At 35.7% G+C, this 16,564-nt stretch overlaps 1 long non-coding RNA gene across 1 annotated transcript in view; it reads right to left on the bottom strand.

Annotated features, from left to right (window-relative positions):
- Window positions 1–16,564, bottom strand: part of LOC131483100 (uncharacterized) — a 402,453-nt gene that overhangs the window by 91,973 nt on the left and 293,916 nt on the right. The window contains exon 4 of the long non-coding RNA XR_009247513.1: window positions 3,930–3,985. This is a non-coding gene — a long non-coding RNA (uncharacterized LOC131483100). The remainder of the gene's footprint in view (window positions 1–3,929; window positions 3,986–16,564) is intronic.

The following is a 16,564-nucleotide window of genomic DNA, read 5'->3' as shown; positions in this document are numbered from 1 at the left end:
CTCCTTGTTTACATTTGGAAGCAATTCATTTTTGGATGTTGATTTTATGTTTTTCCCTATGTTGTTGAAACACTTGCTGGTATAGACATGTCTTCATCATTGAGTGCTCCTTTAAAAATATTAGTTCCTGAGCAGCCAAAGTGGAGTGGTATTTTTTCCATCTTTAGAACTAGCTCTCTAAGAAGATGCTGCTTAATGTAGTATTACGTTTAATGGGTAGGAATACAATCCATTTTATTTAAAGTATTTTATGGCCTACTAAGTGTGACTCCACCTTCAAAATCCAGTGTAAGGCTGCAGTAGCAGACAATGATATGATGCTAGTACTGAACAAAGTGACAGCTCTGTCCATTAAAATTTTTTAGAAGGTTTTGAGCATCTTTATCAGTCAGATATTGTTTATGCAAACTTTTAAATCTAATGAGCGTGTGCTCATTTCCCTCCGAGAACCATATCTCATTTCAGCAGATAACTCACATTACTCAGCATCAGGCAAATTATCAATTGAAGTCACTATTTCAATTGACTTTTGATTAATATGTTTTTGCTTCTCCCAAATAACTCTGTTGCAACTTCTATCGGCTGCATAGTCTAGTTTTTCAGAACATCTGCCTGGTGGTCTTTCTTCTTGCCAAATTCTTTTGGAGAAATTGCTAACTGGAAACTATTATTTCACAATAACAGAAATGGTTTTCAGTCAGTCTTCCTTAAAACATGATTTATTAAATAGACACAACTTTTAAAAAATAAAAATGTTGGTTATGTCTGAAAAATGGATATTTAAACACAAAACTGTTATTACTCCTTTTCATTATTAAAAAAAAAAAAAAGTACATCTAAGGAGCTTAAAAAACTTAAATACACCTGTGCTGGGGCTGCACTAAAGACAACTTAAATTTGAATGTCTGATGATAGTAGTTCGGTAGGGACATTTTTTAATATCCCTAGTGTTCAGCCAACATTAGGGGCTACTGATCTTCATAGTTGAGGGACTGAAAATGCATTATTTAATGTCACATTGCTAGTTAATTACTCTTTATCCCCCTCTTGTCTCCTTTATATATATTTTTATTGTTGAAGTTTCCCCTATATAAAAGACATTTATTTGTCACATTACAGACTCTCTTAGCCCCACTTTTCTTTTATTCTAAGTTATCCAGCACCCAAAGATGTGATTTGACTATACTTCAAATATGGGCCACCCCTCACCCTCTTTCTGCCCAGAATCTTCTAAAATTGTAATATGGCAGTGGAGCCTTTGAGAACCCTCTTGGCATTCAGGATTACACAACCTGAAAATATTAAATATCATTCCAAGAGTTGAAGCTATCACTAATGGGTAATGGAGACTGATTCCCCCAACATTCCCCTGTACCCGTAGACTTCAGGTGTGTTTTTATATGCCTCCTTAGGCAGACCAGGAGTTTGAACAACTTGTCAACTGTATCAGTGATCAGCTTCAGAATGAACCTTAGTCCTGGCTCCCTGCTTCCTTGGTAACCTGACTTCTCTCTCCCTAACTCTTTAGGTCATATTCTTCATTAAAATATTTGTCCTTAGCAGCAGGTTCCAGATTGTGAAGAATCTCCAGCGTCATGCCCAGGGTGCTTCCTGGATGATTCAGAGCATCAATGTCATCAGCTGTTCAAGTTTATGTCCTATACTAACTAAGTTCAGGGAGAAACATTTTGGTACTCTGAGAACATTCCATATTCATTTTCCAGAAGAGTGAACACAGCAGAGAAGAGGAAAAAACAGGTGTTCATATACAAAGAAAGCAATCAAAAGGGCGAAAGAGTGAGCTGGAGGGAGAACAAATAACTAGAAATAAAACGCGTGGTGACAAATCATCATCCATGTTACTCTCAGGATAATATTCTTTAGCATATGAAGTATGTTAGATCAAATATCATCAATATATTACAGTGTATTATTTATACTTCTACATTTCTACTCATATTTACAAACAATACATTTACTCATTCATTCCACGCCCATATGATATTAATTGGCAACCATCGATGCTCTAGAAACATAGGTAATAAGTATTATAACTAGTAAGACTGAGAAAGAAGTAATGTTAAATTTTCACCCAAGTCTCCTTGGCAACAAGGATAAGTACATTGTGTTAAATATTTCTGGCTGAAAATGTATAAAAGCTGGATCATCTGCCCCTCCAAAAACTATGCTGTGTATTATGACCTTGCATGTCCCTACTCCTAGTTATAGACAAAATTCTTGGCTCTCTGGTCATCATGAAACATCCCATATTTCTTGTTAACATATATTCTAGTATTAGCCGTCTGATACGGTTTTTATTTTCTCAGGATCTCATCCTCTGAAACTCAAGGACTTTTTACTTGCTTAATGTTTTCTGCTCCATGTCTTTCATTTTACTCCCTAACACATGAGATACATCTGGTGAAAAAACAAGAATGTGCCAACATATTCTGTCTCTTCTATTCAGTTTACCTTCCAATGGAGGTTATAAACAGAGACAAGGTAAAAAGTACAGATTACAATAAATAGGATGGAGTGAATAGTAAATGAAGAACTTCTTTAACAAAGATTAATCAGATTAAGCAAGCTTGAGGAAGGAAATGGGACTTCAGGATATTAGGGGAATTTCAGAGGAAATAGAGATTTAAAGAATGAAACAGTCATCTACAAAAAAAGTCTAAGGGAAAAAATAGTTTCTAGAAGGAGATAAACAAATGTGAAGACATCAAGGCGTGAGAGTTTGATACAATTCAGGAGCCAAGATGGGGGTCAGTATAATTGAAATATGGTAAAAATCAAGAAAAGGGAATTATATTAGGATTATAGGTATTACATTCTTCAGGATTTTGCAAACCATCATACAGAGTTTGGATTATGTTATAGGAACAAAATTGGTATTTGTGGAATTGATATAAGGTAACATGATCTGATTTTCATTCTTAGACAGAGTCCATAATGTTTTATCAAGAAAGGCTAAAAGGACAGAAGAGGCAATAATCAAACAAGGGAATTAATATAGTCCAGGAAAGAATTGAACATACTACTAAAAATCAAAATAGGGGCAGACATTTGGTGATGCTGTTACCGTGTTGCCAGGGAAGCCTACATTTCATTGCAGAGTACATGGGTTTGACTCTGGCTCCACTTTCAGTTCTGGCTTCCTGGTAATTCCCACTACAGTGCAGCACGTAATGGTTCATGTCGTCCATGTAGGAGAGCTGGACTGAGTTCAATGCTCAACACTTCTATCCGGCCTAAACTGTTGCTATCATTTGGGAAGTAAAGTGGTAGATAGAAGATTTGCCATCTCTATCCCTCTGCCTTTCAAATAAATAAAACTAATGTTATAAAATATATAAATGAATAATATTAATATGAAAATCATATAGCATAAATGTATCAAAATAATATTTACTATATTCAATGATGAGGAAACAAAAAAGATCTGACAGCTAATTCAAAGGACATGTCAAAGAACACACTTATATTAGCAATCAGAAGTACAAAGATAGTGGCAAAATAGAACAGAACCAAAAGTGATTAATATCCACAGGGCAATAATCACTTGCATTTCTGTAAATAAAATCACTTGTACTATTGGTGAGTTCTATATTTTACAATAATTTAGGACTGGTTCAAAGTCTAAAAACAGGCATTAATAACCAGGCACAGAACGCTGACAAAATATCCAGTTTCTGTTCACTGCAAAGTCCTCCATAGCTCTTCCTAACAAGAAACTGAACTAGGAAAGTGATAGTGGATGCAGATATACAGAAATCTGTAAATCACAGATGTGTTGCAAAATCTAAACTGATTGGATTCACTGATGAATCGGAATGGGTGTGTGTGTGAGAGAGAGCCTAAGATAACCGAAGGAAATACACAAGGGTTATTTGTAGGGTAAACTTTGTTGTATGGAACAATCTTACCTGACACTTGACCTCAAAAGAACTTCTCCACTGGACCGTGATAAATGGAGTTCTACCTAGAGGACAAGATGATATTCAGAGAAAGAAAATGAGAAAAAATGAATATATTCAGATGGAAAGAAAATATCTCCATGAATAAATGATAAGTGAAAGGCTTCATTGATTCTAAAAGCAAAGGGTGAAGATTTCCTTACTGCAACAAGCCAAGGTACAAAACAACGTTGTGAACATTTTCTAATCATCTCACACAGTTTAGGTTGAAAATGACTAAAGTGACAAGATGCTGACATGTGAGGGACTCTCAATCATTTCAACCATCAGTAGATCAGATGTGCAGGTGTTCATGGGTTGTGATTGTCTAACACATCCTCCTTTGAGTTCTTCCGTACTTTGGAGGGTTGGAGATTGGGTATAAGGTAAGGTAGTGGGTGATGTCAGTGATGAAATGGAATGAGTAAGGTACACAGAATTCTGTAACATCAGGCCCTTGGAGTAGAGAATTGGGGAAGGCGAACTTGGAAATACTAGAGATAACAAAGGCATGCATAGACTGCTTTAAAAGTCACAAGGAATTTGCGTTAGTTTACTGCAACCCTCTATCCACAACAGAAATAGGATTCATGTCCATTTAAACTAAAAATGTATAATTATATGATTTGTGATTTATAAACCAAAAAATTGACCATGAAAGAATCTAAATGTAAATAGCAGTGACTCCTGATGGTTCAATTATTGATAACTTGCTTTATACATTATGTACTCTATTATCCAAGATCTCTATAATCAACATGGCTATCAGAAAAACAACAAAAGAGCACATTTGTGGGCATTAGGTCAAAATATCTATTCAGATTGTGTCTTTCCTGAACCACACAACACACGACAATACATGCAGTGGACCCAGAGAAGGTCAGGCCCCAAAGAACAAAAAAGGTATGTCAGCCATGGTACAATGGTTATACCATAACATCATGAAGATAAACGTGAGATTATTTGTTGTATTATTACTTTGTAGTTGCACCTGAAAGTGTTTCCTATAGACATGATTAGGAAGATGTTTTGGAAGATGCTACATACTATGTCATACCAAAAGGCATCATGGCTGCTTAACTACAATGAAACTATAATACATGTCTTAAGTGTAGAAAATTCTTCATACATTTGATCTGCACTGAAAGTTCCTTCCTAGGACATGCCAACTATGGAAGAAATATTTATGACACCATCTCCACCCTATCGTTTGTATCATTCTGCAACCATAGCTCACTAGGGTGAAAGGCAGAGGGCTCCCAATGCCCAGTATTCCAGTGACCTGACATTCCCACAGGAAGAGTCACTAAAGGGAGTATCCTGATTTTATACCATAATATCACAGGCCCAGCTCTTTCTGCCCACAACAGGGAAGACATCATTCATCCAACTCAATTTGGCTTTATAACTTCTGAACACCGCATCCCTTTTCCTTGCCCACTCTATGTGAATTCACTTTTTAAATATAAAATTGACAAGTTACACGCTGGTGGTTTTTCCTCTAAATGAACTACTGACTTTCCCAAATGCTTCAAAATTCACCATATTAGGATAAAGTGTCATATTCATGTTTTGGAGAACTAAAAGACATGTACCATTCTGTTGGTAATTTCAGAGGAAAGATGCATGTGATTATCATTAAAACAAAGGCTGTGGATTCTTACAGAAGACATTTAAAATGTTTTCCTTGCTCTTTATCAAATTCAAGTAGCCTTGGAGATGATCCATTATCATGATGTGGAAGATGAGGAAATACAACCCAGCTCTGTTGTCTATGTTCAGTAGAGTTAGGATTGGAAGCATGTGTTTTTTATTGTCTTGTTTTTGTTTTTCTGCCTTGCATCAGGGAGAGCAACATTGTGGAGGAGGTCAAAATCTGAAGGACCTCCTGAAACTCATTTCTCTGGGTGCTACAATCTTCCTTGTCAAGGGAGCCTGGAAAAAGAGCTGAAGTAAATCTGGAAAACCTAGAAAAAGACTACTTTACTACTAAGATAAAAAAAAAAAAAACTATCTTGTTAGTTTTGATATAGACACTAAACTAAAAATAAGCAGATATTTATCACATGACAGCCAAGCTGGAGGAGCTACGTGAAGTCATTCTGTGGAGAGGATGCATGACTGTTTCGTCTTCCCCTCTGATGTCAACTTTTTGGAGATGGGGAAGGAGACTTGCTGTGGCTTGGCTCAGTCTTCCCTAGCCAACCCAGCAACTTATCTGACTGATGTGTTAGGGAGGTCAGGTTGGAATATTCTGGCTCTTGCATGGCTGAATGGCAGATCCTTTGGCAGAATGGCTTGATTGTCCAGCCCCTCCCTCTCTGATGGAAGGCCTGAATGCTGAATGAACTCAGACTACTCTAACGATCAAGTTCTGCCTCTCTGTGGCCATCAGCCATATGAAGCACATGTTCGATATCCTGCCAGACTTGAAGCACTTGCAGGTCCCAGTTCACGTGGATTTGGCAATAGCAGCCTGAACAGTTATCCCTTCTCTGAATAGTTGTACTATTTTTTTCCCAAATGTACTTAGTTAATTTTGGAGTCTAGACTGTGAAATCTCAGGAAGAGGCACCACTAATCTTATGCTCAAGGGAGTGTGACAGAATAACAGTATCCACTCAGGATTTCCTTGGCTAATCTGTTGAATCTCTTTTTAGATCTCTAGGGAGGTTTACAGAAAACATGAGTCATAAGTTGAGTGGATTAGTGAAAAGTTACCAAATTCATCTAACTGCTTCCCATCATCTGTGCTTTTTAACTTTTCAGCTAATCCCCATGTGCAGCCATTATCTTCCCTTTCTGTTTCTCTAGTTCTTTCCTGTTCCACATTTCCTCCAAACTCTGATCACTGATTCCTACTCTTATTTGTTTCATTCTAAAATAATGTGAAAATTCTCTGTAAATTCTAACGTGTGACAGGAACTTAACGTGTCATGATGACTGCCATTTGTACTTCTTCTGCCTGGTTTTGTGAGTGGGTGTGTGTGATCACGAGCCTGAGAGAGCAAAGCCTAACCTTCATAAACAGAGCAGCACTTGAATTAGGACATATTATCACCACTTCCAATGGACACAGCCTGAACTTAGGTAGACAAAACCCAGGACCCAGATACACCTAAGATTTCAGAGTTGTTTTGTTGTTGTTGTTTAATTGTAATGATTTTTTTAAGACAAAGAACAGAATAGGGCCTTCTGTGAACAAGAAGCAGGTACAGGTTGTTTGCATTCTCTCCTTCTAGGCTTGCATCCTGATCTTTGTTTTTCTTTAGCCAAGTACCCATATTGCCTTTCACCACTCTCTAACAAGTCCAGTCTTATCTACTGTTCAATATTTCTAGCACTACCATTATAAGTGATATTCAGTGATTGCAAGTTCAAATCTCCATGCATTTTGGCAACAGGAGGAAAATGTTCCATAAATCTGATCCACACTGGATCAGATGACAAGATGATAACAATATTCACATGGACAATTTTATGTTTAATAATTGGATGAATACAAATGGAATACTGCTATAAAGGTTTCCAAAAAAATCCCAAAAAATATTTTCCAGAGATTTCTAAATTTTAGAGATAGTTCAGTTTTTTGCTCTGAAATGCATTAGATCTCAAACCTGGAAAATGCAAAACAGTAAAATAAGATAATAAACAACCTTTAAAGGCCAGATGTAATGCTATTTAAACATGGTTTGTTGGCAAGAGCTGACAAAATATTAGGTGCTGGAGGTGTTCTGAGGCAACAATTAAAGCCTTGTTTCAATGAATTTAGTATTGCTGCAACTACATAGATAGACCCAATTTGCACCTTATTTATTTATTTATTCCCTCATTCTTTTTTTTTAAGGTTTATTTCATTTTTTACTTGAAAGTCAGATATACAGAGAGTAGGAGAGACAGAGAAGAAGATCTTCCATCCAATGATTCATTCCCCAAGTGGCCGCAATGGCCAGAACTGAGCTTATCTGAAGCCAGGAGCCTCTTTGGGGTCTCCCACACGGCTGCATGGTCCCAAGGATTTCCCAGGCCACAAGCAGGGAGTTAGATGGAAAGCGGGACTGCCAGGATTAGAACCGGTGCCCAAATGGGATCTCAGCTTGTACAAGACGAGGACTTTAACTGCTAGGCTACTGTGGCAGGCCCTATATATTTTCTGTCTTTAAGTCGTGCATTCATTTTAGAAAGAACAGTCTTCCCTAAAGTCTGTTTGAAAATTAGAATTAGAAATCATAAAATATACTCACTATGTGGGTAAATAAAATGCGCTTAGAGTCAACTAGTGATATTCAAGATTCTTTACAGAAATCATCTTGCATTGGTAAGATATTCTCTGTGGTAAATGCTTGTCAATTTCTTGGGCAAATCTTTTAGGTATGAAATGAACATGGTTTAAATATATGAGCTTTCAGGGCTCACATCCACGGAATCTATTTATAATGAGATATTTTCAAATTTGTTTTTTATATTCAAATTTGTTTTATCTGATATATTTAAATCTAGGAATAATTAATTCACTTTAAAGTTTAGGGGTAGCATAATTGTAAATGGTAAATAATGCCACCTTTACTGACATAATTCTAATAGCTTTTTGCTGTTAATGAGCTAATGTATGCATTTATTGTGGCCAGCATTGTGGCATATCAGGTGAAGCCGCTACATGTGAAGCCTGTGTCCCATATGGATGCCTTGGCTGCTCAACTTCTGATCCACCTCTCTGCTAATGATCTGGGAAAAGCAGAGAAGATGGCCAAATTTTTGGGCACCTTCCACTGACAGGGCAAATCCAGATGGAATTTCAGGCTCCTGACTTCCACATGACATGGGTCCAGATGTTGCTACCATTTGAGAAGTGTACAAGTGGATAGAAGGGCTCTCTCTCTCCCTCTTTCTGTAACTCTGCCTTTCAAATAAATAGACCATTTTTTAAGAAAAAATAAAAATAAAACAGATTTGTTTAGGATTAGGTAATTATCTTAGGATGTAAGACATCTGCACCCCTCATCAGATGACCTGAGTTCAATTGCCAGCTCTGGCTTCTGACTGCAGTTTCCTGCCAGTGTAGACCCTAAGAAGCAGTGATGCTAACTCAAATGCTCCAGTTGCCACCATTCCGGTAGATCTGGTTTGTATTCTCAGCTCCCAGATTTGTTGCAGATTTTGGAGATGAGAACCAACAATGGGAGCTCTCTACTCCTGGCTCTCTATCTTCTCTCTTAAATAAGTAAAATAAGACACACACATTTATTTGTTGTCAGTAAAAGAAACTAGTGCTTAACTAAATTATAATGAATTCAATAATTAATAACTAGATATATTATAAGGAAGTAAATTTTCTACAAATATTATTTATTACAGACAGAGAGAGAGACCAGCAGAGAATGACAGAGCTATCTTTCCGTCTGCTGGTTCATTATCCAAGTGGGAATCTTTGGGCTTTGTTTTGCTGCTTTCCCAGGGGTGCATTAGCACGTACCCAGCCTGAAAGAGGAAAAGCCAGGACTTGAACTGGTGCTCAAATGGGATGCCAGTGTCACTGGCTGTGCCACACATATAGGGCTGAATGTATATATTTTAACAGAAATACTTCCCTTATAAAAAAAAAAGATTGATTTGCTGGGAATATAATCCATGGGCTCAGTGTTCTGCTGAATGAAATTGCAGGATGATATTTTATTATCTATAAAATGTTGCCTATAGAATATGTTCATGATTTCCAAGGAAACAGAGTATTTTGTTTTAAAAATCCATAAAAATGAATAGTTTTGCTAGGGTCTCTTAAGCGAAAGTCAGTTTCTTGTCACTTATTAAATCCTAAACAGCACAACAAATATATTCTCTACTTCAACACAGAGAAGCTATTATTATGTGACACCAATACAAGCTAACTCTACTTCTGATTTCTTGTCAACATCACTGACATTTAGAAACTGTTAAATTCTAAGGATGATGCAGAGGAGTATTTCTGCTTTAGCAGGATCTCAAGAAATCTCTCCTTGACAGCTCTCTGCCGTTCCACTAACTTTCTCTCCTCTGTTGTCCAATTTCTTTCTGTATTTGAAAAAGTCTGGTTATGGCATTTGTTCCGCAGAATGAGATCCAATTACATGTCTTGCAGACACTCATGTAGGATTCTGACTTTTAAAATCACAGACCTCCTCATCTTTTTTCAACATGAATCCTGGCTACCCTCAAGATCTTTCTGACTTGGTCCTCAGCTAATGTCACTTTGAAACATGGGGACTACATGAGGGGAATGTTCTGTTGTATTAGTGTGCATAACTTGAATCACTAATTATACAACTGCATGATACCTTTATAAAATGTTAACATGCATAATTTCAAATCATTTAAATATGAATTTGCCAAATTATACACAGAGGTTTTTAGGATAGGATGAATCTCATGTGAGCCTCAGCCTTCCTAATTCTGAGTATATAAAAAAACAGGAGGAAATTATAAGTATTGAACGAGCTACTCAGTAGAGCAGAAGGTGTAAGCCACAGAACCTAGCAAGGTCTCAGAGACCTTCACAACACCCAGTTCCAAGCTGTCTGACAGACTGCGGAGGCGATCTGGCCAGCTAACTCCAGGTCTGGATTTCCTTTTTAGTAACTGTTACAGTTTTCACCTTCAGTCTTGTATGACAACAAACATCATTCACATAAAGGCAGAGATGTCAAAATATAAACCTAGATTTCCATTCTAGGGACTAGAAAGGTAGATCAGGTAATCAGCTATGTTTAAAATGTTCATAAGCAGATGAATTCTGAAAACTAAAATCACAGATTGCTGGCTTGATTTCTCACACTACTATTTTAGTGCAATATTTAATAAAGATTTACTCTCTGTCATAACAACATTAGAAAGAATTATGGACAAATGTTTGGAATTAGAGGCATGGAATGGGGCCAATTCAGTTTTAATTTCCTTGCTGGATGAATTTTAACACTAGTTTTTGATGAAGTCAAAAAACAAGTATCATTTCATTTAAAATATAGTTATCAAAAGAACCCAGTTAAAATACAAGTATAGGGTAATTATCAATATGAAATAATATGTTTCATAATCCACATAGCTTTTTGTTTCTAAATTAATTCTAGCGAGTGTTTTTATTATACAGGGATGTAGCATTGCATTTCATATATTTATATTTTATCACCTTTTATGTACTTTGCTATGGCATAAAACAAGGTTAAATGAAAAAGCAGGATTATGATAAATTATTATAACTGGTAAATTGTGTGTGTGTGTGTGTGTGTACTGAAGGGGGTAAGAAAGGAAGAGAGAGTAAAACAGAGGCAGGGGAAGAGAGAGAGACAGGAAGGAAAGGAAAAATAATGAGAAAACAGGATTTATTTACACTGAGACTATGGGTAAAATGATTCTTTCTCTTTAAAACAATATGAATTCCTTTTATAATCAGTTTTTTTAACTATTCCATCGACTTCAGTTTTATGACCAAGTATAAAGCAAACCAAAAAACACAACTAAGTAACTCCCTATCTTTTCTAAACTTTACTGAAAGTAAACCAAACAGAATTAACTCATGGAGCTAAAAACCATCTTAAAACTTTATTATCCATATACATATATAATAACCATTAACTCTCTCACTATATTAGAGAAATTTAAGCTTGTGTTAGTGTCAATGACTATCATTAAGTCTATTTTAGACCCACTTTTGATATATAATTACTAAAATCAAAATAACAAAATATGTTCAGATTAAGTGGGCCAATTCATTTCTAGATTTTTCTTACTTGTATAATCTAAAATCTCCATACAGACAGAGTGTTCTGGAAAAGTCTAAAAAATTAATCAGTGTTCAGAAATTTGTCTTCAATTACATGTGTCTGGCTAATTTTTAAAATGAAAATATTTTGACTAGATATATTTCCAAGGTTGGAATTTATTTTGAAAACATATGCTACAGAGTGACAAGAACCACCTCAAATTTTACTTTTGGTGGTAATATTCACTACTTTTTAGTGTGAGATGACTATAACTGATATTGCTTATTAAAATAAAATAGTCTACATAAAACATATGTTTTTACATTTAGTATATATTCAGCCCACCATGATATACATAATAAATACATAAAGTAGAATATGGGACTAAGTTCTAAAATTAAATAATAACATATACTAAGAAGTTTAAAATAGAGGTAATCATATTTGAGCCAGCAAAGCCAAATGAGAACTCATTACGAACACAGCATATGTTTGGATGTTGAAAGATGATGATGGTGGTGATGATAATGGAATGAATTGACATATTTAAATAAATCACAATTGTTTACAAAGATTACCTCATTTAGACTTCACAGAATCTAATGAGGTATGGATATTGTTTTAATAGATGAGAAAACTGAAGCAAGAAACATTATATAACTTGCAAAAGCCTATATTAAAAAATCTACTATCAACACCTGCTGATGTGAATGTGGGAAGAAAGGCAACCTACTCCATTGTTGGTGGGAGTGTAGGCTGGTGCATCCACTATGCAAGTCGGTACGAAAAGTGCTAAGACACTCGAAAATTGATCTACCGTATGACCCAGCTATCCCACTCCTGAAAATACATCCAAAGGAAGCGAAATCCACAAATAACAAAGAGATCTGCAATCCCAGGTTGTTTCAAGGAAATGGCAGGAACCCAGATGCTCACTGATAGAGGAATGGATAAAACGCTGTGGTACATCTACTGCATACAGCTCAGCCATTAGAAAGAATGAAATTCTACCACTTGCAACAAAATGGTCCCAATGAGAGACCATTACGTTTTGTGAAATAAGGTAATCCCCAAATGCCAAATATCATATATTCTCTCTGATATAAATAGATATATAGGTAAACAAGTATATGCATCTATTGTCATAGATGAACTGTATAATGGAGACTAGCACCCCAGAAAGTGAAAAAACACTGTTGCATGCATCTCTACTCCTAAACAAAATAAAGGTTCCTAATGAAACTGTTAAATATATCTTAACAATACAACACTAGATTTTCTATCATTACCTATACCTACAATACCATGATACATATAAATAGCAGAATGTTGGACTTTGGGACTGTTGCTAAATGACTACGCTATTGTAACAACATAGAGGAAAACAGTGGTGTGGGCAGAATGGGGAGGGGGAAAGGAAGGTGGAGGAAAAATCCCTATACCTACAAAACTGTTCCTGGAAAATAATAATAATAAAATTTTTTAAAGTGTAAGTAGAAGTCCAATCTTGTTTTCTATTCTAATCTCCCGCATTGATTCTAAAAATTAGATAGGTTTAAGAAGTGTCATTTAGGCTGATGATCCCCTCCTCCTTGCTCTCTCTCTCTCAGACACACACACACACACACACACACACACACACACACACACACACACTAACTTTTCAGGATCCGGTTTCCTGTCTATCCACACCATCTTCCATTCACTTGCTAAAATATTGCTAGGTGAAAGTTCACATCAGGTACCATCACACTAAAGTTCTGTTGTAGGCTGAATCACACCAGGAGCTTTAGAGCTGTTTCAAAAAAATATGATCACATATCTGAATAACCCAAGAACATATTAAAACTAAAGTTGTATAGACTCCATATTCCCAAATAGTATTATTTCATATCTAAAGAGGGAGGGATTTGAAATTTTTTCCTTTTAATGTAAAGTTGCTGGAATTGCATTTGGACTAATTTCTTATGCTTTAAACATGAATCAGTTGTTCCAAGATTTAGCTAACTCCACTGCCAAATTCTCTTCTAACATCATGGCATCTAAGAAGCTAGTTTGTCATTCATTTAACAAGACGAACTATGAATTAGCCACAATGCAAAATATTGAATTTTTGAAAAAGAATAGAGATAAAACTTTCATTTTAAAAAGAGGGAGGGGTAGGTGTACAGGTGTCAGAATTGGTTTGTGTATAATGCATAGGATTCAGTGAGATCACATAAGAGGGGCATTCTGAACTCAGGGGTCCTTTCATTTTCTTTAGTATTCTTGTTAGGGACTTCTTCAGAGAATTATTAGTGAGATTATATTTATTCCATTTGCATTTTAATATTTAGGCAATAAAATAATTAGTGATTTTTGAGAATAGGGAAAGTGTGACTCGGGGGATTGTAAGCAATTGTGCAAGGATATCCACCTAAATGAAAGAAAATTTAAAACATAGCTATGCTTCCCAAAGTCTAAAAGTTTACCAGATGCTGTGCAAACTACCGTTTTAAGAGTGTTTATCTCACAAAATGTATAGTGCAGTCAACCATTTGCACGAGCAAATAAGCTTTAAATTAAGCTCTTTCCCAGGATCTAATAAGCAAGAGGTCCAGTCAGTTTGAACAGTTTGCATTTTGCATAATGGACAATGAGTTTTTTCACAGTGACTGTAGCAATTCAAAGAGACACAGCCCTCTTCAATGGGTCATATTTACATTGGCTCTTATTAAGAGTCAAGACAAAACTCATGCTCCTATCCGTGGAACTTATTTTGTTTTCTCTCAGTAGAAGCTATGCCCATATTATGTGCGAAATACTGTTCATGGAGCATTTTATGTTGGCTTGAGAAAATAAAATTGCATTTTAAAGATTGAATTGAGATTTACAGTCATCACATAATCTTTATTCTAGAATTGAACACATTTGATGTGATAAGAATGGAACTATATCACAAAACAAAATATTTTTAAATGTTAAAAAAGAATGAATCTTATTAATCAGTGGTAAAGTCACAATGATTATGATATGATGTAATCTTTCAGCTAGGGTCTACCTTGAAAACAATTAGCAATTCTATGTTCTAAGAAAGTGAACATATATTTAAAAGTAACATGAGAGCAACATTATACAACTTCATCAAAGCATTTTTAATAGTACTTTGTATTTATAACTATTTAGAACAGAAAAAAAGTCCAAGAATACACTAATACCTTCCTCCTTCCGTTTATGCTCCTTCATTTCTTTCCTGTTTTTGTTAAAATTTTATGATTGCATGCTTTTAGTTTTCTCTATAATCACACACTCATTACTGCTGCAGCTAAGGGAGCTGTACAAGGAAGACAGGCCATTGCACTACAGGGGGACTGTCTGATAGGATTACAGACAGTGATCAAATCACAAGGTGTCATTTTAGCTATCACAGCAAATTTTAAAACATCAGGCTACCATTCAGAGTAAGCATCTCATCACCAAGTAAGCACTGCATCTAAAGATCATAGGGACTAAACAAGTACGTCAGACATTGGTTACCTCTGCCTGAGTGGGTATACAAGGAAGAAAGGGTCAAGAAGATTTTGTTGGGTTTGTTTGTTTTAATTTTCTTTGTTGTTACGCTTATTACTTAAAGTTTTTATAATCTACTGATTTTATTATTTATTTATTTATTTGAAGAAGAGGCAGGGGAGAAATTCTACTTTGACTAGTTCACTCCCCAAATCCTGTAACAGTAGATTTTCCTGGGCAGGCCAGGTTAGAGCCAAGAATTTCATCTAAGCCTCCCACTTAGCTGGCAAGCAGTGAAGCATTTAAGTCCTCAACTGTTGCCTGCCAGAGTGTGCATCTGCAGGAAGCTAGAAGGGAAGGAGGACAGGAACTCCAGCGAGGCACCCCAATCAGTCCCAGGGCTGAGTGAAATGTTGTCCCCTAAGGTTTTAAATGTAGAGTTACATAGAAACCAAGCAAGGTGAGGGTAAGTGCATGTGTATTTTGATTCTCCATTTGTCATGTGTCATTGTTTATAATGAATTTTCCCATCTTGTTCTACTGTCCCTGTTATTGGCTTTAATATATAAAGAAATATATATAAACAGATAACCAGAAATAATTTATTGTTTCTTCAGCTGTATCACTGAGTGTCTTAATGCTTAACATGTAGTCTAGGCATAGAAAATGTTCCTAAAAATTTGAAGCACTCTGAAGTCTTTCCAAATATCATAAAAGATAATAAAACAGTACTTGAACATAAGTTTTATCAAAATATTCCTCAAAATTAATCTTACAAGTTATGATAAAAGTCTTCTAATATTTCATTTATCAAACAATGAAATGCTTATTTTTATTTTGCTAGTACATTCATTGAGTCTGACATCACTACCAGGAGATTCTACTTCAAAAAACTTGTTTCAGTTTACTCCATAGACCACGACTTTTCTCCACTAGTTGTGTATAATTTCCCCAGTGGTTTTATTCATTTTATCTGATGACAAAATGAAGTAATCTCATTCTTATCTGGAGCAACCATACCATTAATTCACTGCAAGGAACTTTACAACAAATAGTTTTGAATACAAAGAACTATAGGTAAGAGCTACTAGGGGTTAAGAGATGAGCACGTTTTAGGAGCATTAAGAGTTGAGATAGAGATGCCAAGAACAACAAAACTGTTGCACAGAATAAGTCACAGTTGTCCAAATCACTGTGATAAAGTTTCTATCAGGAGTGAGAAATCAGCATGGTTTCACGGAGAAGTTGGTATTGAAATGAAAGTTATTTTTTTAAAGAGCATTAATATCTGGAAAAAATACGAGGGGTGAATATTGTAGTCCAATAAAAAATACTATGAGCAAAGAATTAAAGAAGGGAGGAAAAAAAACAAAACAAAAACAT

Source organism: Ochotona princeps, chromosome 23 (assembly GCF_030435755.1).
Source record: "Ochotona princeps isolate mOchPri1 chromosome 23, mOchPri1.hap1, whole genome shotgun sequence".
NCBI classification, from domain to species: Eukaryota; Metazoa; Chordata; class Mammalia; order Lagomorpha; family Ochotonidae; genus Ochotona; species Ochotona princeps.
This window is presented reverse-complemented; position numbering and strand designations above follow the sequence as displayed.